At 36.4% G+C, this 26880-nt stretch overlaps 1 protein-coding gene across 5 annotated transcripts in view; it reads right to left on the bottom strand.

The window, feature by feature from the left end:
- The window catches only part of LOC109696870 (transcription termination factor 1, mitochondrial), a 307446-nt gene that overhangs the window by 164035 nt on the left and 116531 nt on the right, over positions 1 to 26880 (bottom strand). For 4 of the 5 annotated variants that reach the window (XR_012445151.1, XR_012445155.1, XR_012445159.1 and 1 more), the window contains one exon: positions 23478 to 26786. The exons of the other annotated variant lie outside the window; for it this stretch is intronic. The gene's annotated coding sequence lies outside the window, so the exon portion shown is untranslated. Of the gene's footprint in view, positions 1 to 23477; positions 26787 to 26880 lie in introns of those variants that run through there. 5 annotated transcript variants of the gene reach the window in all.

The raw sequence follows: 26880 nt of genomic DNA, 5'->3' as shown, positions 1-26880 counted from the left end.
CCTAACTGTGCTACTGTGTTACTATCTAGCAGGTAAATTATAAATACTCAATAAAGATATGTCTATCAGTGCTATTAGTATATATTAACCATAAAATCTGTTCTCACTATCTATATAATGACCCTGACTTGCCAAAAACATTATTTGATGATTCAGGTTGCAAATAATGAAACAAAGATTCATATTTGGATGGGCAGTTGCATTAGCCCTAGAAATTTTCATTCAAATCTACCAGAAATCATGAACAAACAAAATTAGGGGTCATAAATCATATCCCTCCTGAGTATGTCATCCACATGACAAAAGCACAAAAGAACAGATGTGAGTCTCAGCAAATGAACCTAAAATTAAATTAAATTTAAAAGACCACAACTGCATATCTGGAGCTGAGAGGAAAGGGGAACATAGTGAAGTCTGGCAATGAAGGGAGAAAGTCACAAAGCAAAGGAGCATACAGCAAATTTTGTCTGGTCTTCTCTGTAACAAAGATGACCCCATTCTAAGCCTTACATGGGGTACAATTCCAAACCAAGAAAAACAAAGGCTCCAAAGACATTGTTAGGCAATTATCGCCCTTAAAAAAAATTTGTTTAACCAGGCACTGGTGGCTCACACCTGAAATCCTAGCTACTTGGAAGGCTGAGACCATGAGGATCCCAGTTCAAGGCCAGCCTAGGCAAATAGTTCACAAGACCCCATCTCCAAAAAATTAACCAGAGCAAAATGGACTAGAGGTGTAGCTCTCTTAAGAGGTAGAATGCCTGCTTTGCAAGCAGGAAGCCCTGAGTTCAAACTTCAGTTCTACCAAAAAAAAAAAAATCAGTTTATTCCAAAAAGACTTCATGATCACCTTCAGGTTAATCTATAGATTTACACCAGACTTTTTCAAATTCAGATTTGCTGACCTATTTGGGGGTGGGAGCTTGCATGTTCTCTATTTGGAATGTATTATTGAGAATTTTTAATTTGGAATGATTCATTTTATTGATTATTTAAAGTAAGCGCAGTCTGGGTTATTCAAGTGACCACCTGGTAATGAAATGTGGCCCCTCAGGCCTAGTTTGCCTTTGTATTTGCAATCTGATTGGTGCCAGGGAGTCCCACTTAAATTGACTCCAGCTAATTAGCGATGAACTAGGTAGACTTCAGAGGTAAATAGGCTTTTGTACCAAGGAGGCCCCATGACTTCACAGTGCACTGGAGGAACAAAGGTGTTTCATTGTTGCAGACCGAAAAGAGTGGTGAGACAGTTGCATCACCTCATGGCACCTAGTGAGAAAGGCAGGCCAAACCCAAGGGAACCTGAGCTGTGGTCATTCACACTATGTACCACATTAAATTATCCTGATTTAAAGTTTGTGAGGGCTGCTGAGGAGATGAGTTCATGTTATCTGTACCTTCATTTTGGTAAGATATGAAAACATAAGTCTATTCCTAGTTTTGGTTTGTACATTTTTAAGGAACATTTGAATTGAAAGGATATAAATCAACAATGGGTAGCCTAAGAATTAAGGGGTTCATCAAATATGAACCATTTTAATTCTATGAAAAGATGCCTCATCACTCCTAATACGACATACTAGATATGAAAACTAAAACCATGAGGTACCCTCCACCACCTTATAAAACAATTGCAAATCTCTTCACATACACACATCCTACAACCTTCCCTGTTTTTATTTCTCCAGAGCACTTGTAACTAACATAATTATATTTTGTTTATTACACTTATTGCCTACTTTTCCCCCATTGCACATTCTTCCAGATGTAAGCTTCATGAAAACAGGAATCTTCACCCCAGCATCTTCTGCTATGGGATTATTTGCTAAATGAATGAATGAAGACTTGTGTTCCAGCAATTCCCCTTCTAGGCACAAATCCTAGAGAAACTCTCTCATGGGTGCACACAGAGACATAAAGGAGGCAGTATCATTTGCAGTAGAAGGGAAACTGGAAAAACCCTAAATGTCCTCAGTAAAGGAATGAGTAAATATATTGTGGTATGTTTACACAAGGGAACTTGGCAATTAACATGAATTAAATTGATTTACATAGATAAAAATCAAAAACTTTGGCTGGGAGAAAAAAGCAAAGTACAAAAGATATATGCAGCAATGCATAAACACCTGGCTAGGAAAGTTCACCTCAGAGTAAGGATAACCTGGGACAGGGAGGAGGTGGAGGAATATAAAGATTAAAAGCATATCTCTTATTTTTTATTAAAATGTAGAAAAGAAAAATATGGCAAAAATTAATATTTGTTAAATGTTATATTTCTCTGCATTTCTTTATTGTCTAAAATGTTTCACATTTTTACAAAGCATTTTCATAAAAGAAAAAATAACTGAATTTCTTTTCCTACACTAATAAATAAGTACAGCTTCCTTTCATAATAATAATAATGACGACAGTGATTCTTCTCCCTTTCCTATCTTTTGCTTTGATAACTCTTATTATTTTTTTATTTATATGTGCATACAATGGATAACTCCTATCGTTAATATCTACTCTCATGCTTCTCTTTATACCATGCTTCTTTCCAAAAAAATCATTTGATATGGCTTACAATAAATGATATAAATAATAATCTTGCAAGGTCTTTAAAAAAAGGAAAATGTAAATATATATATAAGATAGCTATTAAAGTAAATATTAATACCATTATTGATCTTCAAATTTTGCTCCAAGCTTCCTGAAAATGGGTGAAAGTAAGCATACCCAAGCAATTACCTACCTCTCATTATTAAAGAGTATCATAGGAAAGACAAAGCTTTTCCTGGGATTAATTTTCAAAGAAATGTCTTATGTATGACTACACTGGGGACACTGAAATGGACAATATTCTCAAGAATATTTTTGCTAAAATCAAAAGTTGATTTCATGCGCTTTTTCTTACAACCACTTTTTTGAAAAATCTGAGGACATAACATCTTAGTACAGTTCAGGAAGGGCATTCATTCTTTAAAAGCTAAAGTAACATATGCCTTTAGTCATCTAACTCAATCCAAAGATAAAATACCCAAATGTGTAGGCAGGGAGCATGTCTCCTAGATAATTGTTCCTAAATATAAGTCCTTAGACAAGCTATTGTTAGAAACCAAATATCCATTCCATCAATTAAAGATTACAGACATAGTCCTGTGGCTAAGTTACTAAGCAAAAGAAGGGAATTTTGTTAAGTATCACTTACCTACTTTAGAAATAATTTGAAAAAATTTATAAAATAAGGGGCTGATTTATCATAGACCCCCAACTGGCAGGACTCTGTGTTTTCTTTTATTTCTATCTATTCTTTAAATCTAAAAAAATAAATTCTATTCAGGGCCCTAAATCCAATATTTGGTGGAACAGGGGTTATACACCAGAAGACGCTGTGATTTACTGGTAGTATTTTTACATGTCTTTTCTAATGCCTGTGGTATAGAAATATATTGCAGAGATTTAGATTTGAGTTAGTCTCAATAAAAGATTGCAATTGAAGGCCCACTTATCTATTGATTGCTTCTGCTACACTAGCAAAATAGGGGGGAAAACAACCAATACCCAACAATATTGAACTTAAGGTAGAAAACAGAGTAAATCTATAAAGAGCTGTGATAATAATCATTTCCCTTTGTATCACCCTTTTCATCCTTTTGTGCATGTTGTCAACTAATCTCACAAGAATTCTGTGAGATGGTTAATAGCAACAAAACTTGACAGTAGTAACACTAAAGCTTAAGGTAACTTGGTGACTTAACATTAAATCACAGAGCTAGTCAGTTCTACAATCTGAACTTGCACTCATGAGTCCTGATTACAAACACAGTTGCTTCTCTGTAGTTCTAAGATAACCATGCACTCTTTGTCCTTATGTCCCAAGGACAAGGCTTTGTGATCTTCATCTATCCTGCCACATGGTTGAGAGGGTGACATGGTTTAAATATGTCCAATAAAAGATCATGCATTGGAAACTTAATTCTTAAACTTACATTAATGGTATTTCATAGTGGGTCCTTTGGGTAGCAATCAGGATTAAGATGAGATCATGAGAGTAGGGCCCCATGATGGTATTAATGGTTTTATAAGAATAGGAGGAGAGCTTCCTCTTCTGTGCTACCATGATACCACAGCAGGCCCTCTATCATGTTATAAAGCAGCAAGAGACCTTCACCAGAAACAGCAGATGCCAGTGCTGTTTTCTTGACTCCCCAGCCTCCAGAGCCATGCACCAAAATGAAATTTTCTCCTTTATAAATTACCTAACTCATGTATCTTGTCATAACAACAAAAAAGTGGACTAAGACAAAGAATCATGCATAGACATCTCTTCATAGATCTTCCCTACACCAATTCCTCCCCCTTCCCCCACCCCACAATGTAGAATAATGAAGTTTCTCTCAGAATCACATCATCTCTTAAATGGGAAAACAACTACAAAGAAAGCATGTCTGTTATGAAGTTGTTTTTAAGATTCTTTGATTAATTGAAATGCAATTAATATAGTCAGGAACAACAGCCGATGCACATTGAAAAACTTAAAGGGGATCATATCCTGAGTGATATGTGAAATAGATGATCTTTCAGAAATGAGGTTCATAGTTTTTAATGAGTTCACAAGTAGATTCACAAGGATTGTTTTCAATCAAGTTATGATTTCTTTATATTTTTGAGTTTGTTTTCCCTACATTTGGAGCTCAATGTTATGGGATAAAATGAATATCTTCAAGTATGAAATTTAGCTTCATGCTTATTTAACAATTAAGGGTAATCTAAAAACCACAGAGCTTTCTAAACCTGACTTGATCATATTTTCAACCTCTCTAGTCTAAAGCTACTCTCAGTGGGAGGAAAGAAGAAGGGGAAAGGCTGGCCTTGCTAATGCAGTGTGGGAAGGCCTGGGACACACTGTACAATGTAAGCAGGACATTCTTTTCCACAAGTGTCAAAATCACTTACCTTCAAATGCCAGATCAATGCAGCTAAGGGAGTAGGAGGGCCTGGAGCCCTGAAATATATTAAGTAGCTTGCCTAATTTTAAACCAGTGTTGACCTCCATTTATCCAAATGTACAAGCATACTGTTATAACTGCCTCCCCAAAATCACTTTGTTTGCCTTCCTTCACTTAAACTGGCTAACAGGTATCATACCTGACACAGACCAGATTTCAACAGTATCTAAACCTCTCTTGGGTAAACAAGTTTCTGTTTCAAATCATTTATCATAAATATGACTCTTACAGGTAATATTGCTCTAAAAAAGTATTACCAAAAAAACATGTTCCCACAGAGATTAAAACAACTACTCAACTCCAATCATTATATGGAGTCTTCAGTTATAAAAAGAAGGGAAATTGAATCACAAAAATAAGAGTCAGATTCCACACTACACACTTAGTAAGGGCTCATCCAGAAGTGTTTGTGCTTGGTGAGGATGACCTGGCTTGGTGTGGTGGGAAAAACTCAGGCACAAGACAAGGAAGAAATCTCTATGCAGGAAGGGCACACTTCTTTATTCATATCTCACAGCCTGTCCGGAGCATTCATAAAAAAAAGCTCCATCTTTCTTAGTGATGATTCATATTTTCCAGAGCAGAAGATCCAGTGCAAAGATTAATGGAACACCTTGCCTAAACAATAATAAAACCAAATTTAGTTCTATCCATTATTTACTATCAACCAGAAGACTGTTATCTATAAAATTTAAGAAAGCATCATTTTATTGCCTTAGCTTGCTAAAAATTCTTTGGTATAGCAAAAAGTAGAGTAAAAGCAGGGAGTTGTGTAGAGGGCTCAATCCCTACACAGCAAAAATCACAATAAGGAAGAATCACTGCCCAAGGAAGATGATCGCATGTTATCACACTTCCACAAAGAAGGGACTTCTGTGGCATTGCAAATTCCTCAATGTGGAGGACTTTGCCTGATTCTTACTAAAATTTACTACTTTTCTCACTCAGATGAACTAGTTCTTTTTTTTTTGGTGGTACTGGGGTTTGAACTCAGGGCCTCACACTTGCTAGGCAGGCTCTCTATCATGTGAGGCATTCCACCAGCCCTCAGATGAACTAGTTCTTACAGTGATCACAACATAAATTCAGGATCTTGGAGTAGCAATAAGACAGCGATGTCACTAGTTCAACATTCCTCCCCAGGAAAGCAACACTAACAGTTCAGTCATTCAAGGACTCCAACCTCATGAAGATACCAGTCTAATGGACAGGACAAAGTGCAAATAAACACACAAATAATAAGATTTTCAGACAGTCTCTGAAGGGTATGAACAGGTGCTGGGATAGAGAACAACACAGGACAGAGGGAATCCAAACACTGATGGATTTAGGCAAGACCTTCCCTGGAGAGGTGACATTTAAGTCGACTCTTGAGAAAGAAAAAAATGTGCCATGCAAGAAGCTGAGCAAACAGCATTCCAGTTTGAGGAAACAGTCAGTGCAAAGACTTTGAAAGAACAGGCATCTGGAGAAAAATGAGGAAAGGAAAAGGGGTAAAGTAAAGGGAGCTGGCAGAGGTCAGACAGTCCTGACACTGTTGACTAGCCATAAGGAGTTTGCACTTTACCTTAAATATAAAAGAAATTTTCAGCATGGGAACAACAGGATGTGATTTATACTGTAAAGGGAGCTTACCATATACCATGCCCCTGTCATAGGAATGTTCCCATGTAAACTGGCAAGCCAGACACCAAATAATTTGCAGCCTCAAGACTTCTCATCACCCATGTCATCGCCATAGTTTAAAAAAAAAAATCCACCTACGGTTCATCCTATAATAACAGTAGTCATAGTGCAAATGGTGGTGGCTGTGGCAGCAGTGGCACTTACGTGACAAGCACCATTTTCAAGTTTTACGTATTTGTTCATCTAATCCTCACAATAACTCAATGATGTAGGTTCAATTATTATCCCTCTTTGATACTTGTTCAATAACTAAGTGATTTCTACTTCAATGGTTTCTACTTTTTTTTTGCTTTAATCAGCACAAAATGTTTCCTAGTGTTTATTGTGATTCCTTCTCTGTTCCAAGATTTATTTAGAAGTGTGCTGCTTAGTATCAATACTTGAGAATTTCTTAGATATTTTTCCACTGTAGTGAAAGAACAGTGTAAGATTTCAGTCCTTTCAAATTTGTTGGGATTTGCTTTATGTTCTAGCACATGGTCTACTTGTGTAAATACCTCATGCACATTTGGAAAAATGGTTCTATGTGAAATGCTCTGTGAATGTCAATATCATTGAGTTATTTCATGGTGTTGCTCAATTATTCAATATTCATATTGGCTTTTTGTGGTGTATCTATCAGTGCCTGGGAGAGAGTATTAAAGTCTAGTTATCTATTTAGTACTGTCAATTTTATCTCATGTATTTTGCAGTATTGTAAGCATAATTGCTGTTCCTTCCTATTGAATTTATCCTTTCATTAATAAATGTTTCTCTTTAGTTCCAGTAATATTTTTGCTTTAAAGTCTACTTAGATATTAAAGCCATACTGACTAGTAGCTTTTGTTTACATAGTATATTTCTTTCATCATTTTACTTTCAACTTATCTATAACCCTTCATTTAATCAATGGCTCCTACAAACAGGACATAGTTGCATCCAATCCAGTACTATTTACCTTTTAATTGGAGTGTTTAGTCCATTTATATTTAATATAATTAAGAGTATACTAAATCTAACTGATAATTTTGACTTTTTTTCCTATTTGTCCAATCTGGGTTTTGTTCCTTTATTCTGTCTTTATTTGGGTCTTCTTTCAGATAATTTAAGTATTTTTTATTATTCTATTTTTAGCTCCTCTATCAGCATTATGTATTATTCTTTTGGTGGTTGCCCTAGAGTTGCAGCTTACCTTCTTGAAATATTACAAATTATTTAAATTTATACTGTTACAACTTTACAAGTTTAGCTTCTTTCCTCCTTCCTGCTCTTTGTGCTACTACTTGCAAATGTTTCAGTTCTACATGTTCTAAAACCCAAGAGATACTTTAATTGTCATTACTTTAACCAGTCAGTGTCCTGTTGCTGACTTTTTCTAGTGATCTTCTTTCCTTCCTATAAATTTGTGCTTTCATCATGGATTATTTTCCTTCTTATATTTCTTACAGAACAGATACTAATTACAAAATCTCTTCCTATTTCTTTTTCCAAAGTCACTTTCTAGGTTTTTTTTTTCCACTATCATTTTTGGATGATATTTTTACTAAGTATAGAATTCTGAAGTGGCAGTTTTTTCCTGTTAACACTTTAAAGATATCATTCCAGCCAGGCACAGTGATTCATACCTGTAATCCCAGCTCCTTGAGACACAGACATAGGAGGATCATTATTCTTGAGGCCAGCTCAGGCCAAAACAAAAGTTACTGAGACCCTATCTCAATGAACAGTCTGGGTATGATAGTGCATATCTGTAATTCCAGCTACACAGGAGGTATAGGTAGAAAGACTGAAGTTCAAAACTACCCAGGCAAAAAAGTACCAGACCCTATGATTTCTGATGTGTATTGGCACTTTTCTTTGTATTTTTCCACATGGGGTTAACTGAGTATCTTCAACCTGTAACTCAGGTTTGTCATTCATTTTGGAAAATTCCCAACCATTATCTTTTCACATATTACTTCTATCCTTTCTCTCTTCTGGAATTCCATCTGCACACATGTTAATCTATTTGACCATGTCCCACACATCTCTTACCTGTGTTCTGTTCTTTCTATTCAGTTTGGATGATTTATTCAAATATTTTAATGAGTTTGAAGTTATTTTTTTTCTATCTTCTACCGTATCAAGTCAGATGTTAAACCTATCCAATGACTTCTTAACAATCCATTTTGTTCTTGTTCATCTTTTCCAGTATTTTCTTTTACAGATCCTTCCCACATTCACAGTGCTCAGTAAACGTCTCAAGGGGAACACAGTTAAGGGTTTGGTTCATTTATTGTGAGGTTTTTTGGCGGCACTGGGGTTTTGAACTCAAGGCTTCACACTTGCTAGGCAGGCACTCTTACCACTTGATCCAATTTGCCAGCCCATTTTTGTGATGGATTTTTTTCTGAGATAGGGTCTTTTGAACTATTTGCCCAGGGCTGGCTTCAAACCTCGATCCTCCTGATCTCTTGCCTCCTAAGTAGCTAGAATTACAGGCATGGAATTCTCTTTCTCCCACTACAGCCCCTCTGCCTAGCCTAGTCTGATCCTAAGTATATGGCCTATAACCCATACACTCAAAATACCCTCATGGAAGAAAACGCCCAGTGACTCCACTGCCCTCAGGATTCTTCCCTGCATGGAATTCTAGTTCATCTAGTCCTCTTGGATTTCAAAGATCTCTATGTTTAATACTATTTAAATGTTTATTAGATTTTTAAAATTATTTATCTATTTTTTTCTAGACGTTCTTGCAGGGAAAACCTGCTGTATCCTATCTACAAATAAAAAATTTTATACTCAGAAATTCTCTCATGTTAACATAATAGACAAGGGAAATGCACAGGTGAGAAAAGACTCTCTTAGAAGAATTTTTAACATATTATTAGCAAATTGGGGTCTCAAACCATTTTATAAAACTAGGCATGAAGAATAATTGAAATTGATGTCTCAAACTATAATATGAAAAATAACAGCTAAATACTATAAAAATATTCATTCAGAAAATATTTATTTAAGGGCTATTAGGTGCAAAGCAGTATACTAGCATCTAGAAGAAGAAATAGTGTAATACAGTCCCTGTCCTCCTAAGGCTCCACTAGAAAATATAATACAATTTTGTCAGTAACTGAAATACAGTAAATGATGGGTGCCACATTCACTTACATGAGTTTCACTCATGCCTAGTTACTAAAGCAGTTTGTTGGACTGCTGGATGAGGATTATGAAAACTACATGAGGGAGAAGTTCTCTGAATTAGAACCAGAAGAAGGGCAGGATTTTAATGGAAATGGCATTCTAGATCTTGGGGGGAACTATTCAGAAAGACTTGATGACTTAAAAAAAAAAGCAAAGCATTTCAGGAAGAACTGTGAGTTTGAATGAGCTTAAACAGCCATTTTTAATCCTGTTTGTACATCAGGATCATCTGTCAAGCTTGGAAAGCACACTGACTCTTGTACCTCCACATCACCCCTGCCTACAGGAATCCATGGAAATGGGGCCCAGGCATTTTTACTTTCTAAATCTCAACAAAATTCTGATGCACAGTGATGGTTAAGAATTTGAAGTTTCTAATACAGAAAAAACAGTAAAATTACAGTAATACTGTGGGGTTTTGGGTCAAAGAGTAGACAATCTTGAATACTGGAACAAAGAGTAAGCACTTTATTGAATGGGTAATGGGAAAGATACCAAATTAAGCTGTATAATGAGTTCAGTGACACTGTGCCAGACCATTTAGAGGGATAAGAAACTAGAAGGAGGGAGACCAATTAGTTGTCAATTGAAAGCTACAGTAAGGACTCAAAGAATAGAGAGAGTCACAATAAGAATAGAAAGAAGGGAGCAAATTCAATAGATGGTGATGAGAAAGATTAGATAATTGAATATGGACAAACAAAAGAATCTGACTAATGAAAGATGACTTCCAAGCATCAATGTCAGTAAAATAATTTAACTGTTCTACAACACAATTGGGCAGTTGAGAGGAAAAGCTAGTATTAACATGGGGAAAGAAGTATTACATATTCAGGAACCTGAGGATTTAGGTGGAAATGCCCAGACAACAGCTTTAAATACATATAGGTCTAAGAAATATTCACTGCTGGTCCTAATTGAAAATATGGTTAAAATGAGATATGAAAATGAAAGTGAATGGGAGAGAGTCAAGAGGTTGTATTCCTCTCCTCTCATTCCACTTTTGCTACACCCCACCAATCCTACTTCCACATTCTTCCCCAGTGTACTGCCTAATAGTCCCCACCTGCCATATCAGACAGAAACAAGTTCGAGAAGGAGTAATTACAAAAGAGACAACTAAGTCTATAACATCAAGAAGAAAATGAAGGAACATAAAGGATAGAGGAACACCTCAAGTACCAGGACAGTAAAGAGTATGTTCTACGCTTCCCCAGGGCCACCCAACTGAGGTGGTCATACCTAGGTTAAGATATATGTGTAACTCAAACGAGATAAAGAAGGACATTCCATACTAATAAAAGGGGAAATAGACCAAAAGGAAATAATAATCATCAACCTGTATGAACCCAATGTCAATGCACCCAATTTTATCAAACATACCCTGAAAGACCTAAAAGCATATATTAACTCCAACACAGTGGTCATAGGAGACTTTAACACCCCATATCATCAATAGATAGGTCATCCAAACAAAAAATCAATAAAGAAATCCAAGATCTAAAATATACAATAGCTCAAAAGGACCTACTTGATGTCTACAGAACATTTCATCCAACTTCTACACAATATACATTCTTCTCAGCAGCCCATGGAACCTTCTCCAAAATAGATCATATACTAGGGCACAAAGCAAGTCTCAGCAAATATAACAAAATAGAAATTATACCGTGCATACTATCTGATCACAATGCAGTAAAAGTAGAACTCAACAACAAAAGTAAAGACAAAAAACATGCAAACAGCTGGAAACTGAATAACTCATTACTTAATGAAAAATGTACCAGTGATGAAATAAAAGAGGAAATTAAAAAGTTCCTGGAAGTCAATGAAAATGAAAAAACAACCTACCGGAACCTATGGGACACAAAAGGCAGTCCTGAGAGGAAATTTATAGCCATGACTGCATATATTAAAAAGACTGAAAGATCCCAAATCAATGACCTAATGATACATCTCAAACTCCTAGAAAAACAAGAACAAGCAAATCTCAAAACAAATAGGAGAGAAATAATACAAATAAGAGCTGAAGTCAATGAAATAGAAACCAAAAAAACCATACAAAGAATTAATGAAACAAAAAGTTGGTTCTTTGAAAAAATAAACAAGATCGATAGACCCCTGGCAAACCTGACTAAAATGAGGAGAGAAAAAATCCAAATTAGTAGAATCAGGAATGCAAAAGGGGAGATAACAACAAACACCATGGAAGTCCAGGAAATCATCAGAGACTACTTCAAGAACCATTATTCAAATAAATTAGAAAATCGTAAAGAAATGGACAGATTTCTAGATACATATGATCATCCAAAACTGAACCAAGAGGAAATTAATCACCTGAATAGATCTATAACACAAAATGAAATTGAAGCAGCAATCAAGAGTCTCCCTAAAAAGAAAAGTCCAGGACCTGATGGAGTCTCTGCTGAATTCTATCAGACCTTTAAAGAAGAACTGATACCAACCCTCCTTTAACTGTTCCACGAAATAGAAAGGGAAGGAAAACTGCCTAACACATTTTATGTATTACACTTATCCCAAAACCAGGCAAAGACACCTCCAAAAAGGAGAACTATAGGGCCATCTCCTTAATGAACATTGATGCAAAAATCCTCAACAAAATAATGGCAAACCAAATTCAACAACACATCAAGAAGATCATTCACCACAACCAAGTAGGCTTCATCCCAGGAACGCAGGGGTGGTTCACCATACAAAAATCAATAAACATAATAAACCACATTAACAGAAGCAAAGACAAAAACCACTTGATCATCTCAATAGATGCAGAAATAGCCTTTGATAAGATCCAACACCATTTCATGATAAAAGCTCTAAGAAAATTAGGAATAGAAGGAAAGTACCTCAACATTATAAAAGCTATATATGACAAACCTACAGCCAGCATTATACTTAACAGAAAAAAACTGAAACCATTCCCTCTAAAATCAGGAACCAGACAAGGATGCCCACTATCTCCACTCCTATTCAACATAGTACTGGAATTCCTAGCCAGAGCAATTAGGCAAGAAGAAGGAATAAAAGGAATATAAAAAGGTAAAGAAACTGTCAAAATATCCCTCTTTGCAGATGACATGATCCTATACCTTAAAGACCCAAAAGACTCTACTCAGAAGCTTCTAGACACCATCAATAACTATAGCAAGGTAGCAGGATATAAAATCAACATAGAAAAATCATTAGCATTTCTATACACTAATGAGCAAACTAAAAAAGAATGTATGAAAACAATTCCATTTACAATAGCCTCAAAAACAAAATCAAATATCTAAGTGTAAACCTAACAAAAGATGTGAATGACCTCTACAAGGAAAACTATAAACTTCTGAAGAAAGAGATTGAGGAAAACTATAGAAAGTGGAGAGATCTCCCATGCTCATGGATTGGTAGAATCAACATAGTTAAAATGTCTATAGTCCCAAAAGTAATCTACATGTTTAATGTAATTCCTATCAAAATTCCAATGACATTCATTAAAGAGATTGAAAAACCTACTGTTAAATTTATATGGAAATAATAGAGGCCACGAATAGCGAAGGCAATACTCAGTCAAAAGAACAATGCTGGAGGTATCACAATACCTGACTTCAAACTATATTACAAAGCAAAATGATAAAAACAGCATGGTACTGGCACAAAAACAGACATGAAGACCAGTGGAACAGAATAGAGGTCCCAGATATGAAGCCACACAACTATAACCAACTTGTCTTTGACAAAGGAGCTAAAAATATACGATGGAGAAAAAGCAGCCTCTTCAACAAAAACTGCTGGGAAAACTGGCTAGCAGTCTGCAAAAAACTGAAACTAGATCCATGTATATCACCCTATACCAATATTAACTCAAAATGGATCAAGGACCTTAATATCAGACCACAAACTCTAAAGTCGATTCAGGAAAGAGTAGGAAATACTCTGGAGTTAGTAGGTATAGGTAAGAACTTTCTCAACGAAACCCCAGCAGCACAGCAACTAAGAGATAGCATAGATAAATGGGACCTCATAAAACTAAAAAGCTTCTGTTCATCAAAAGAAATGGTCTCTAAACTGAAGAGAACACCCACAGAGTGGGAGAAAATATTTGCCAGCTACACATCAGACAAAGGATTGATAACCAGAATATATAGGGAACTTAAAAAACTAAATTCTCCCAAAACTAATGAACCAATAAAGAAATGGGCAAGTGAACTAAACAGAACTTTCTCAAAAGAAGAAATTCAAATGGCCAAAAAACACATGAAAAAATGCTCACCATCTCTAGCAATAAAGGAAATGCAAATTAAAACCACACTAAGATTCCACCTCATCCCTGTAAGAATAGCCATCATTAGCAACACCACCACCAACAGGTGTTGGTGAGGATGCTGGGGAAAAAGGAACCCTCTTACACTGTTGGTGGGAATGTAAACTAGTACAACCACTCTGGAAAAAAATTTGGAGGCTACTTAAAAAGCTAAACATTGATCTACCATTTGATCCAGCAATACCACTCTTGGGGATATACCCAAAAGACTGTGACACAGGTTACTCCAGAGGCACCTGCACACCCCTGTTTATTGTGGCACTATTCACAATAGCCAAGTTATGGAAACAGCCAAGATGCCCAACTACTGACGAATGGATCAAGAAAATGTGGTATCTATACACAATGGAATTTTATGCAGCCATGAAGAAGAACGAAATGTTATCATTTGCTGGTAAATGGATGGAATTGGAGAACATCATTCTGAGTGAGTTAGCCTGGCCCAAAAGACCAAAAATCATATGTTCTCCCTCATATGTGGTCATTAGATCAAGGGCAAACACAACAAGGGGATTGGACTATGAGCACAGGATAAAAGCGAGAGCACACAAGGGAGGGGTGAGGATAGGTAAGACACCTAAAAAATTAGCTAGCATTTGTTGCCCTTAACGCAGAGAAACTAAAGCAGATACCTTAAAAACAACTGAGGCCAATAGGAGAAGGGGACCAGGAACTAGAGAAAAGGTGACATCAAAAAGAATTAACCTAGAAGGTAACACATATGGACAGGAAATTAATGTGAGTCAACTCCCTGTATAGCTATCCTTATCTCAACCAGCAAAAACCCTTGTTCCTTCCTATTATTGCTTATACTCTCTCTACAACAAAATTAGAGATAAGGGCAAAATAGCTTCTGCCGGGTATTAAGGGGGTGGGGGGGAAATGGAGGGGGTGGGGGGAGGGGGTAAAAAGGATCCAAGCCTTATATGCACGTATGAATAATAAAAAAATAAAAAAATTATGAAGCAAAAAAAAAGATATACGTGTAACTGAATAGTCATAATTTGAACTAGGTGAGATATTGTCCATATATTTCAAATATTTTTATCTAATAGAAGTCTGGTATCTTAGAAATGAGACATGAGTCTTAGAAGTGTCTAAGAATCTTATACTTTGTCATATAATCGATATGTATTACTTTTTCAACTAGAAAAATCTACATATTTTTGGGCTCACTTCTCTTCCTACCCTAAATAACTCTTCCAAAATTTTTTTACAATATTAGATAGAATGCTCTGGTGTATGTCACTGCCTAAAACCAGGATGCCAGCAGGGAATTCAACAATGGGAATAACAGTTCTGCATAACACAATCCAGAAACAGATATGACCAGGAAAATGGAAATAAATACTTCAGGGCTATGAAAAACCCAAGTGTTATTGAGCAATAAAATAAATTTTAGCTAATTATCTTAATTTTTCTTATCTCTGAAGAATGGCTTCATGTGTAATTTTAATATTTTAGTACAAGAAAGAACCTCTGGAGATCATCTGTTTTTGTGCAACTGGATATCTAAGTCATCCAGGACAAAAAGTTATCTAAGCTCTTAAAGAACTTAACCACATCCCTTGACAATCCATTCCAATATTCTGAGGTTATGATAGTGATGAATTTCATATCATACACTTGATTGCAATATAGATACGATGGGGAAAGGGGAGGAGAGACACTTCAAGCTAAGTATGAGGTCCGATATGAGTCCCAATGGTTGTTGTATTGATTTGAAAGTAAAATCATGTCCGAGTAGTGTCATGTACTAACTTCTGAGAAATTTTTATTTACAAATATGTAGACAGGAAATTTCTTATTATAAGATCCTACCTAGAGATGTTTAAATTCTCAAGAAGAAGCAAAATGTAAAAATGAACAGTCCTTTGGGCATCCTACTATTGTCATTTATTGCCAATTATTGTCAATTGAAGAGGACACCACTTGCTTTTCACAATTAAATTGAAGTTCTATGATTAGAACATTCCTCAAAGGGAAAATACACATCATCAAATGAAATACACAAGGTTCCTACCTATCTCTTTCTATCGTGGAACAAAATCATAAACTGTAAGGATGTACTTGATTACCACATTCCCATAGAATAAAGCCAAACAGCTAATCCTTACCATGCTAACTTGTGCATGAACAGATCAGTCATCACTTGAAAACTTCAGAATTTGTAAGAACCTGCACCCAAAAAGGCACCGCACAATGGTTATGTTTGCTCTTCCTTGGGAACTCAGAGCTGAGCTCTGCTGCTGGCAAAGAGTAACGGTGACCCAGCATTAGATAATAAAGCTACATTTCAATGTCATTCAGAATTTAAGGCTGGACAATTCACTTCTATTTGTAAGTTACAATAAACTGGCTATACTGTAACAGTTGAATAAGAGAAAATCCTCTTGACTGTTAGACTTTCATTATTAATTAAGGATTAAGATTACTTGTGACACATCAATTTGTGTTCCCAACAGTTCTGATGAAATTGACCTGCTTTTATCAAAGATATTAAATATATGACTGGTCCTTGGAAAACTTTTTAAAATTTAGTTTGTAAGTGACATGTGTTTCTTTGGAGGTTTGCCCTCTAAAAATCCAATAATGAATCATGTCCTCACAAGCATTTGCCTTTTTATGGGTATTAATTAAGTATTTATCAATGCTAATAACTAATAATTTTTTCTCCTTTCTTAACATTGCTATTAATTGCAGACTAGGAATGTGAAAGATTCCATAAGGGTTTACAGACTATATATTAACACACTAAATTAAAGCAGTTATGATTTCATTTCTTTAGTAACCATCTAAGAAAAGGCAGAAGGATCAGCTGTTAAAAATGTGATTCAGTTCATGTTTGTATTTCATATTTTTTACATTAGCAAATTGGATGAAGGAATACCCTTCACAGGGTCTCCACTATCACTATCATTTCTCATGCTGTTCAAAGAGCTCATTCTAAGGCTTTCTCTCCAAACTGTTGAGAGACTGGCTTATTTTCAATCCAAGAATGATAGGAGTTACATGGAACTGCCTTATCTGACATTCCTAAATACCACAAGCTATTTAGCTAAGGTTTGTTAACTTGTCCCCCTGACAAGGCAACACAGCTCAAAGTTCAAGGCACCAAAACAGGACCAGGATCCAATTTAGAGCAGAACTCAACACTCCCGGGTGTAATGTATGACCAGACCATGTTCCCATATTGAAGGTAGTCGTGATTAACCTTATTTGTGACTGCCAGTCTGGAAAAGGCAAGCAGGAGCCTGTGAAGGATCTTAAGTGAACTCTCAGCCACACTCCCCATAAGACAGCTCTTATTTAGATAGCTGTGCAGATGGACATATCATAAAATGTGTTCACAATCTGAAAATGTGCCAAAAGGAACAAGCAAGTCCTGACTTTGGTTTAGAGTCAAAGGTAGGAATGTGGATATAATCCAGGGCAACACAGTGCTGATCAGACAGAGTGGAGAGATACTTAATGATTCACCCAACCAGTTGGCTTTCAGGAGGGTTGGAAAGGCACAGGCCCCTGGCACACTTGAAGAGGTTTTTCTCCCTCCTAGCAATGCAAGCACTGAGACAAAAGGCATGGAGCAGGGAGTAGTCAAGTAAGACAAGAGGATGATTGTGATGTTATTTGGGCACTACCTTCTTCTGTTCCCCTGAGGTTAGAGAAAATATTTCCTCGAACTGCATAAGCTCATTGCTCTAAACTGTACCTACAATAGGATATTGCAATTTATTTGGAATCAAGTGAAATTATTTTCAACAAATCTTCATATCAGAACTTCCTAAATTCCATCACAGGGCTTCATTCTAAAATAAGGGGGGGGGGGGGAAGGCCTTTTCTTAGAAAATTGCCTTTCAATGAATTGCCACCCTGTGGAAATATTTGCTTTCCTTTTTTTTGAACACCTTATCAGAAGTGGAAGCATTAAGGAATGACTTCACACACACACACACACACACACACACACACACACACACACACACACACACACACAATGTCCAGGAGCTCCTTCCAGTCCTCTGCAAATAAACATACACTACTAAGTGAAACTACCAGACTGGATACAGAGATAACAGCGATAAGAAATTCCCTTGTTCTCCCTTTCTGTCAGACAGCCATCCCAAGCGTGTCCTACATGGAAATTCTAGAAATAATCCCTTTTTTCTTTTTCTTCCTTCTCTTTTCTCTGTATCTTCATATTTATTTAAAGTTTCTCATTCCAAACAGAAAGCTTCAATTCCTTCACAGTCTCTTCTATAAATAGGTGGGCATTAGTACAGATAGAACTAATTTCATTATTTTAGTGACCATGTTCTTAAACCTTAATTAGCATCTTTGTTCCTTCTTTTTTCCTGAGACTCTTTCCTTAAAAAGAAAAGTGCAATGTAATATCCCCATTACTATTATTAATGTAATATCACCTTCCAACTCTGAGGTTGCAATTAGGATTTGTAGAACAAAAATGCACTCACCAGGATGAATCTCCGTGGTTGGACTAACTCCCAATTCTTCACAACTGAAGCAAGTATTATTAGAATATGCTTCATATGTTGTCTCCTGTGGGAAAGTCCCTGTCCCCTGGAATAATAAAACTCCACTGTGTCCCTGTGGCACTTTAATTGTGTCAGTGAGATATTATTTTATATATTCTATTAGAGTCAATTATTACTATGCCATTCCCCTTCCCAGAGCATGACTAAGCTGAGGGCAAAACCCATACCATATTTGACATTATATGATCCCCTCTTCACACAAAGCTTACCAACATAGAATGCACATTGAAGAAATGAATAAAATCAGTGAAACTCTTATGGAAGGAGCCTCTATATCAAATTTGGTTGTCTTTTAAAGGAAGGTAGCTGGGGCATACACCTAATTTAAAAACTTTGGTAATGTGAATGTGAACTTAAAAAAGAAGAAAGTAGAGAAGACAAATAACATTTTTCCCAAAATCTCTACAAAATATCAGTGTTATATCCTCATTAGATCCATAAGTATGGAGACACACTGTGTGATTTAAAAAGGATCTTTCATGACTGTGATAAGTGAAAGTCTCTATATGGAAGTACCTATCCTTACAAGGCTTGAGCCTAGAGAAGCAGACAGCACTAACTAACTCAAGCCAATGGGTGTGATGAGCTAGAATAATCCATAATAGTCCATCTGCCACTAAATTAAGGATTTTCCATACTTTGTTATCAAGAAAAAAAGAGCTTTAGGAAGGTCTCTACCGGTCAAAATTGGTCCTTTCATATTTGAAAACTTTTCCCTGGAAGAGAAAACCTAAGACCTACTTTTGAAACTAAGGGTACAGAAAAACATACCTCTCTCCTTGGTTCTTTCCCAAGAGATCCCATCACAGTCTTTCTGCTAAGCTGGTGCCCTCTCACTTTGGCTTCTTCCTCCAACCTCCATCATTTGAATCCAAAAGACCATTCACAAAACTAACAGAGTCACACCAATTTACCTGTTCTGGACACAGTGTCTTATCACCTGGAAAGAACATAAGAACTCAATGTTCTTCAATCTTTTGATCCAACACATTCAATAATTCTCAAGAGAAACTCATTCAGTGAGTTTCAGACAGTTTCAGGTCACCAGTTAGACTCAAAGCTGGTCAAGAAGTCAAAAATAACACCGAATCTCTGGCAGAATAAAAACTTTAAATTACTAAGACAATGTTAATAAGTTAGAAATAAATACTTTCCTAAAAAAAAATTCAGAAGAGAAAATGCAAAGTAAATATAAGCTGAGACACATTTTCCTTTAGTACTTACCCAGAATAAGTTTATTGAAAAAAATAACTTTCAAGTGCCTATCCATAGCAGATATAGCTAAACTCTACCCATGAGAATTGCCCTTAGTGGCAATATTGCTATAGGGATTTAGGAACCAGACAAGTTTATTCTGCATCTTGTAATGCCAGCAACCTAAACATGAACACTAAGTGTGAAAGAAAATTCTTAAGCTGATTTCAAATCACAGGCATATGTTTGGCTGGAAACACATATTGAGGAACACATACTTCAAAGGAAAATCTTGTAGAAATGGAGTCACTGGCACCAGACCCACTCCCTGTTAAATTGTTTGACCAAAAAAAGACTACTTCAAGAACCCTCATCTTTACCCCTATAACCAAAGCAGGGATATTTGGAAACAGTCCTAAAACCATAACTTCACTTGTGACACAATCCCTTTTCCATAATGCTGGCCAAGCAGTCCAACTCTCTGAGGAACCAAAAATCAAGCAACCTTTTCCTCTTGGTATACCCTCCCCAAGAAGGACTTCCCAAAGGTAACTAATTCTGGTACTAACAGAATACAACACCACCCCCACAGATTCAGCACCATTTTTGATAGAGTTCTATCACTTTGAATTATTTTCCTGTAGGATTATTTCCATCTTTAGTGTGTGTATATATATATATATATACACATATGCCCACATACATATGCAAAAAATGAACTTCAGCTGGGGACTTAAAATCAATGACAGTTTTTAACAGGTTATGGTGGTTCACATCTGTAACATCTCAAAACTCAGGAGGGTAAGGTAGGAGGCTAAGATTTTACCACTGGCCTGGGGTACATAGTGAAACCCTGTCTCAAAAAACAAATAAAAAAAAATCAATGTCAGTTTTTAAACCACATGACAGAAAGTTTGAGAGAATTTTTTCTTTGATTTCTTTTCTACAAATCAAGGATATATTTAATTCTCTGTGTTCTAGACTCCTCTTGGATGTAAGAAGGCAAACAGAAGATGATGAAAATTCAGTCTCTTTAAAAAGTAGTTTTAAGATTTTTCACAAGTGTCAAATCACAAATAAGCCATTCAGACAAAAAATATTCTCAGTTGGAATATAAATTATACATGTGAACATGAATTATACAAAGAAAAGCCATTATATACATACATGGGCATTTCTAGTATTTATGTTCCTAATAAGAAGACAATAATAGCATACAATTCCCACATCTCTAGGTGCCAGCAGCATTGAAAACATTTAGCAATAAATAATTTTCAATTTTTCAGAACCAATCCTTTTCCATACATTTTATGTTCATTAAGTTTGCCTCTTATTCAGAATTAGAAAATCAGAAAACTTGTACCCATGGACCAAAAATAGTTGTCTGTGTTCTAAATAGTCTATTATTTTTATACAAAATGCATGGCATTTTCTGTTTAATTCTTCACCAGTTTGTGAGCTGCAGTTTTCTCTTTATAATTTCCTCTCACATGTTTATTCATTCATCCAGACAGCTAGGTTTTTGGCCCTGCTCTCTGGCAGGCCTTGGCCTGAAGAATTTTAAGACATCAAAATATGTAGCAGCAAACTAGTAGCCAAATAGGAGCTAACTATTCCAGTACCCGTATCACTTTCCCTGCAGGGAAAGGAAGATCCAAGCAGACAGCATTTCCATCACATGCTGAAAGAGGAGAACTGCTCCAATAAAAGGCAACAATTCGCATGAAGCAGAGTAAGCGTGCCCCTTAACACCACCAGCTTCCCAAAACTGTCTCTTCATATTTTCTTGATAGTATTTCTTAAAAGTGCAATCATTGTCCTGAATTCATCATCCTCTTCCCTGCTTGGATAACTCTTAGAGGGACATCATGATAGAAGCTCTTTGTGAACCCAGTTAGATCACATAGAGGGTTGGTTCTACTTTTGCCAAGTGAAATGAAAAGCAAAGAAGGGCTGAGGATGATATAAGACATTCCCATCTCAGGCTTGCTCTGATTTTTCATTCCCAAGACTGGACTACAGTAAAGAGCAAAATGATAAAAACTTAACCCATTACCATAATACTCACGGGTTATCACCTCTAGGTCAGCATTAGATCTATGTCTTAGCAATTAGCTGTAAAAATAGAAACATCTGTGACCTCTGGTTCTCAGAATTTTTGAAACTAAAAAGAAATTTAGTCTTGAAGGAATGAAGATAAAGACCAAATGGTAAAAGAAACAATTTGTTTGTCAGACATTTCCTTCAGATTAACCTCAGAGAAGGTCTCATGTGGCCCCCTTCTCTCTGCCTTGTCCCTTTCCATCATCCCAACTAAGTTGGAAGAAAACTCATTCTTCTCATGTTCCCATAATGGTTTGTTCAAATACTTATCACATCCTGATATAGCTATACATTAATTGCATATATGTCTTGTCTGCCCTGCTGGATAGCAATTGGTTAAGATCATAAAATAGGCTTTACTCCATTTTCTTCTCTCCAATGTTCCTTTCAATAAATGTTTGTTAAATTAAATCAAACTGAAGATAATTAAAAATAATGACAATAGGTGAATTCCTTCTGTATGTACAGAATATTTATCATTAATAGTCCTAAAGCTGGAAAATGTTCACGTGTAAAGTGTGTGGCAAAAACTATGAGACAATGGGGGAAACAACCCTGAGGTGTGACAGATCAGGAGATGCTTTACAAAATGAAGAACACAAGATCCTACCCAGAAGCCAAGACAGGCCCTCCCACCCACATGATTGAGAGTCATTTAAAGTAAAATTGCATAGGACTTTACTAGGTAAATCATTACAACTACACAGGAGTTTATAGTAGTGGTTAAGAAGGTAGGCTTTAACAGCTGGTTCTGTTGGCTCACCCCTGTAATTCCAGCTACTGTGGGGAAGCAGAAATAAGAAGATCATGGTTCAAGGCCAACCTAGGCAAAAGGTAGAGAAACCCTATCTCAAAATTAACTGGGTGTGGTGGTACACATCTGTAATCCCAGCTACTCAGCAAGTGGGAGCAGGAAAATTGTAAACTCAAGGCTGGCTTTGAAGCTCTGGGAATTTAGCTGAAATAGTAGAGCTTTAACAATGCAAAGCCTGGGTTCAATCACCAGCACTGAAAAAAAGAAAGAAAAGAATGGAATATAATTTATAAAATAAGAATTTATGCAGTCCTTATAGATAAAAATAGCGATGGCTCCTCCTTACGGTAGAATTGTGACTGATAAATTTTGAAGGAATGGTGGAAATAGAAAATCACAAATGGCAAGCACCACTGTTATAACTGTTTCAGGCAAACATCGCCAATAAATGCCAAAATTCAGTGCAAAATCATGATAAGGAACAGGACATTTATATTGTCTCAAATGTCATTTGACAGCAAATTAATGTGGCTCTTCATCCAAATGAAACTCTTCACCCAATGATTACTCTTTTTTTTTAATTTTTATTGTTTTATTATTCATATGTGCATACAAGGCTTGGGTCATTTCTCCCCCCTACCCCCACCCCCTCCCTTACCACCCACTCCGTCCCCCCTTCCTCTCCCCCCACCCCCTCAATACCCAGCAGAAACTATTTTGCCCTTATCTCTAATTTTGTTGAAGAGAGAGTATAAGCAATAATAGAAAGGAACAAGGGGTTTTGCTGGTTGAGATAAGGATAGCTATACAGGGAGTTGACTCACATTAATTTCCTGTGCATGTATGTAACCTTCTAGGTTAATTCTTCTTGATCTAACCTTTTCTCTAGTACCTGGTCCCCTTCTCCTATTGGCCTCAGTTGCTTTTAAGGTATCTGCTTTAGCTTCTCTGCGTTAAGGGCAACAAATGCTAGCTAGTTTTTTAGGTGTCTTACCTATCCTCACCCCTCCCTTGTGTGCTCTCGCTTTTATCATATGCTCAAAGTCTAATCCCTTTGTTGTGTTTGTCCTTGATCTAATGTCCACATATGAGGGAGAACATATGATTTTTGGTCTTTTGGGCCAGGCTAACCTCACTCAGAATGATGTTCTCCAATTCCATCCATTTACCAGCGAATAATAACATTTCATTCTTCTTCATGGCTGCATAGAATTCCATTGTGTATAGATACCACATTTTCTTAATCCATTCGTCAGTAGTGGGGCATCTTGGCTGTTTCCATAACTTGGCTATTGTGAATAGTGCCACAATAAACATGGGTGTGCAGGTGCCTCTGGAGTAACCTGTGTCACAGTCTTTTGGGTATATCCCCAAGAGTGGTATTGCTGGATCAAATGGTAGATTAATGTCTAGCTTTTTAAGTAGCCTCCAAATTTTTTCCAGAGAAGTTGTACTAGTTTACATTCCCACCAACAGTGTAAGAGGGTTCCTTTTTCCCCGCATCCTCACCAAACCTGTTGTTGGTGGTGTTGCTAATGATGGCTATTCTAACAGGGGTGAGGTGGAATCTTAGTGTGGTTTTAATTTTCATTTCCTTTCCAATGATTACTCTTGTTTACTGCAGTTCTCAACTAGATTTTCAGAAGTTAAAGTTAAAAACAGTGTATTTATAGTGGATAAACCTGGCAAACACTACTTTAACCAAGCGATCAAAGTTGGTTGGATAAACCAAACCTCTCATGAGACACCAAGGAGACATCATTTCTATAATACTTTGCCAAAGAATGCAAAACTTGAATCTAATCATAAGGAAATATCAGACAAAACCATACTGAAGGAAAGATAGACATACAATGAAATAAGTGGTTGGTACTCTTCAAAAGTGTCATGGTCACGAAAGGGAATGAAGGAAGAGATGAAGGGAGGGAGAGAGGGAGGGAAGAAGAAGGAAGGGAGGGAGGAAGGAAGGACAAAAGGAAGGAAGGAAGGGAGGGAGGGAGGGAAGGAAGGGAGGGAGGGAGTTGAGGGAGGGAGGAAGGAAGGAAATAAGGAAGGGAAGGAGGGAGGGAGGAAGGAAGGAAATAAGGAAGGAAGGAATTTCCTGGGTTAGAGAAAATTAAAGAGACACAACTAAATGAATTAAGTGTAACTCATGATATTTGGTCTTGGACCAAAATTTCCTTGTAGGATAACTGTCAAAATTTGAATATGGCCTGTAAATTAGATAACAGTATTATAGCAGAGTTGATTTCCTGCTTTTGATAACTACACCGTGGTTACATAGGATGCTAACACTTAGAGAATCTCAGTGAAGAGTCTCTGCATGTTCTTTAAATTATTTTTGCAGAAAAAAAGATGATATATATTCTAGACCAAGGATGTCCAATATGGTAGCCAGTAGCCACGTGTGACCATGAAATGACATGTGCCTACTCCAATTTGAAATAAGCATAAAATGTGCACCAATTTCAAAGACTTGCATCTTAAGAAGCTCAGTATACTTCGGAACTATTTTAGATTGCACTTAGGGCAGCCACACTAATCCGATTATTTTATAATATAAAAAGGGTTTGTGTTTTAGGCTGTTCTTAACTTTTTTTGTGTGGAATTGGGATTTGAACTCAGGGCCTTGCAGTTGCGAGGCAGGTGCTGTACCACTTAAGCCAATATTCACTTTAGTTATTCTTCAAGTATTTTTTGCATGGAGCCAGCCTCCAACCCCAATCATCCAATGTATGGCCTCCAGTTAACTTTATTTTTATTGTGAATTAACAGATTATGGTTAAATTAATGGATTATAAAATGATGTTATAGTTTATGAATACAATGGATTTGCATTTTTTTTTCAAAATCAGCAGTACCCACATTGACAACATATCCCACTTTCTAGACTTGGTTCTTAACAATTGCAGACTTTTCCAAAAATTCAGTCTCCTCCCAAAAGAGATTCAAAGGAATGTTCTTCAGACTAAAAAAAATTAAAAAGCAGTTTTTATAAGGTTGCAAAAATACTTTGATTAATGAATGGATTTTGAAATAAGAAGAGGGTTGGGCATTGTGATGCATGTCTGTAATACCACCTATGCAGAAGGCAGATATGGAAGGATTACAATTTGAGGCCAGCATGAATAAAAAGTAAGCAATACCCTATCTCAAAATCAAGCTGGGAGTGGTGGTCCCAGCTGTGTAGAAGGTGGAGGTAGGAGGCTTGTGGTCTGAAGCCAGCTCAGGCAAAAAAAAAAAAAAAACCAACCATGAGATCCTATCTGAAAAATAACTAAAGCAAAGAGGGTTGGGGCATGACTCAAAGGGTAGCTTCCTTGCACAAAGCTCTGAGTTCAAATCTCAGTACTGCCAAAAACAGAAGAAGAAAGAAAGAAGTAAACAATTCCCTAACAAAAGCACTTTGAAAAGGCAACCATATTTCAGATATATAGTTTCTGGATTCAGGATTTTTTTAATCAGATTACATTTTAGACACATTTTGTCTTTGTTATAAGATTATGAACCAGATAAACAGCCATTTCTTTTTGTACTTGTAACATACAACTGTTGCTCTTTGATTTGAAGATACACACATAAATTCTACTCCCAAACATTTTAAAAGCAAATATTTCATTTTTACACATATTTTAATTGGATTTTTTTTTCTCCTTTAAGGATATATAGGATCTCTTGAGTTCACTGGCTATACTCCAGGATTTCACAAAATCTGAACTAGAAATTACAGTCTTGAACTAAGACTCCAGCAACACAGGATTATGGAAAGTCCTGGTATTATTTCAAGTCAGGATTTTCTTCCATATCCAATTTCACCCAAAGTCGAGCATTAGTCAGCCTGCACCTTTCATATAGCAGAAAGGAGATTTGATTAATGTGATTTCTTTGTAGCAAAATCTAAGAAGATTAAGGCACAATGATATAGGAAAGCATGCCTTTCTCCACATGACATCCTTCAGCATGATAGAGACATCTGAAGATCTTACTAGTCATTAGACTGTTCACACTAGCTGCATCTGAAAAAGAAAAAAAAAATCTATCATCAGGGCAAACTTTCAGTTTTTCCCATTTTAGTTTCTGTCTCACGAGCAGGCCAACAAATCCAGAGGT

The sequence above is a fragment of the Castor canadensis genome, chromosome 2, assembly GCF_047511655.1.
Source record: "Castor canadensis chromosome 2, mCasCan1.hap1v2, whole genome shotgun sequence".
Taxonomy (NCBI): Eukaryota; Metazoa; Chordata; class Mammalia; order Rodentia; family Castoridae; genus Castor; species Castor canadensis.
Note: the sequence above shows the minus strand (reverse complement) of the source record. Positions and strands in the feature narration are given on the sequence as shown.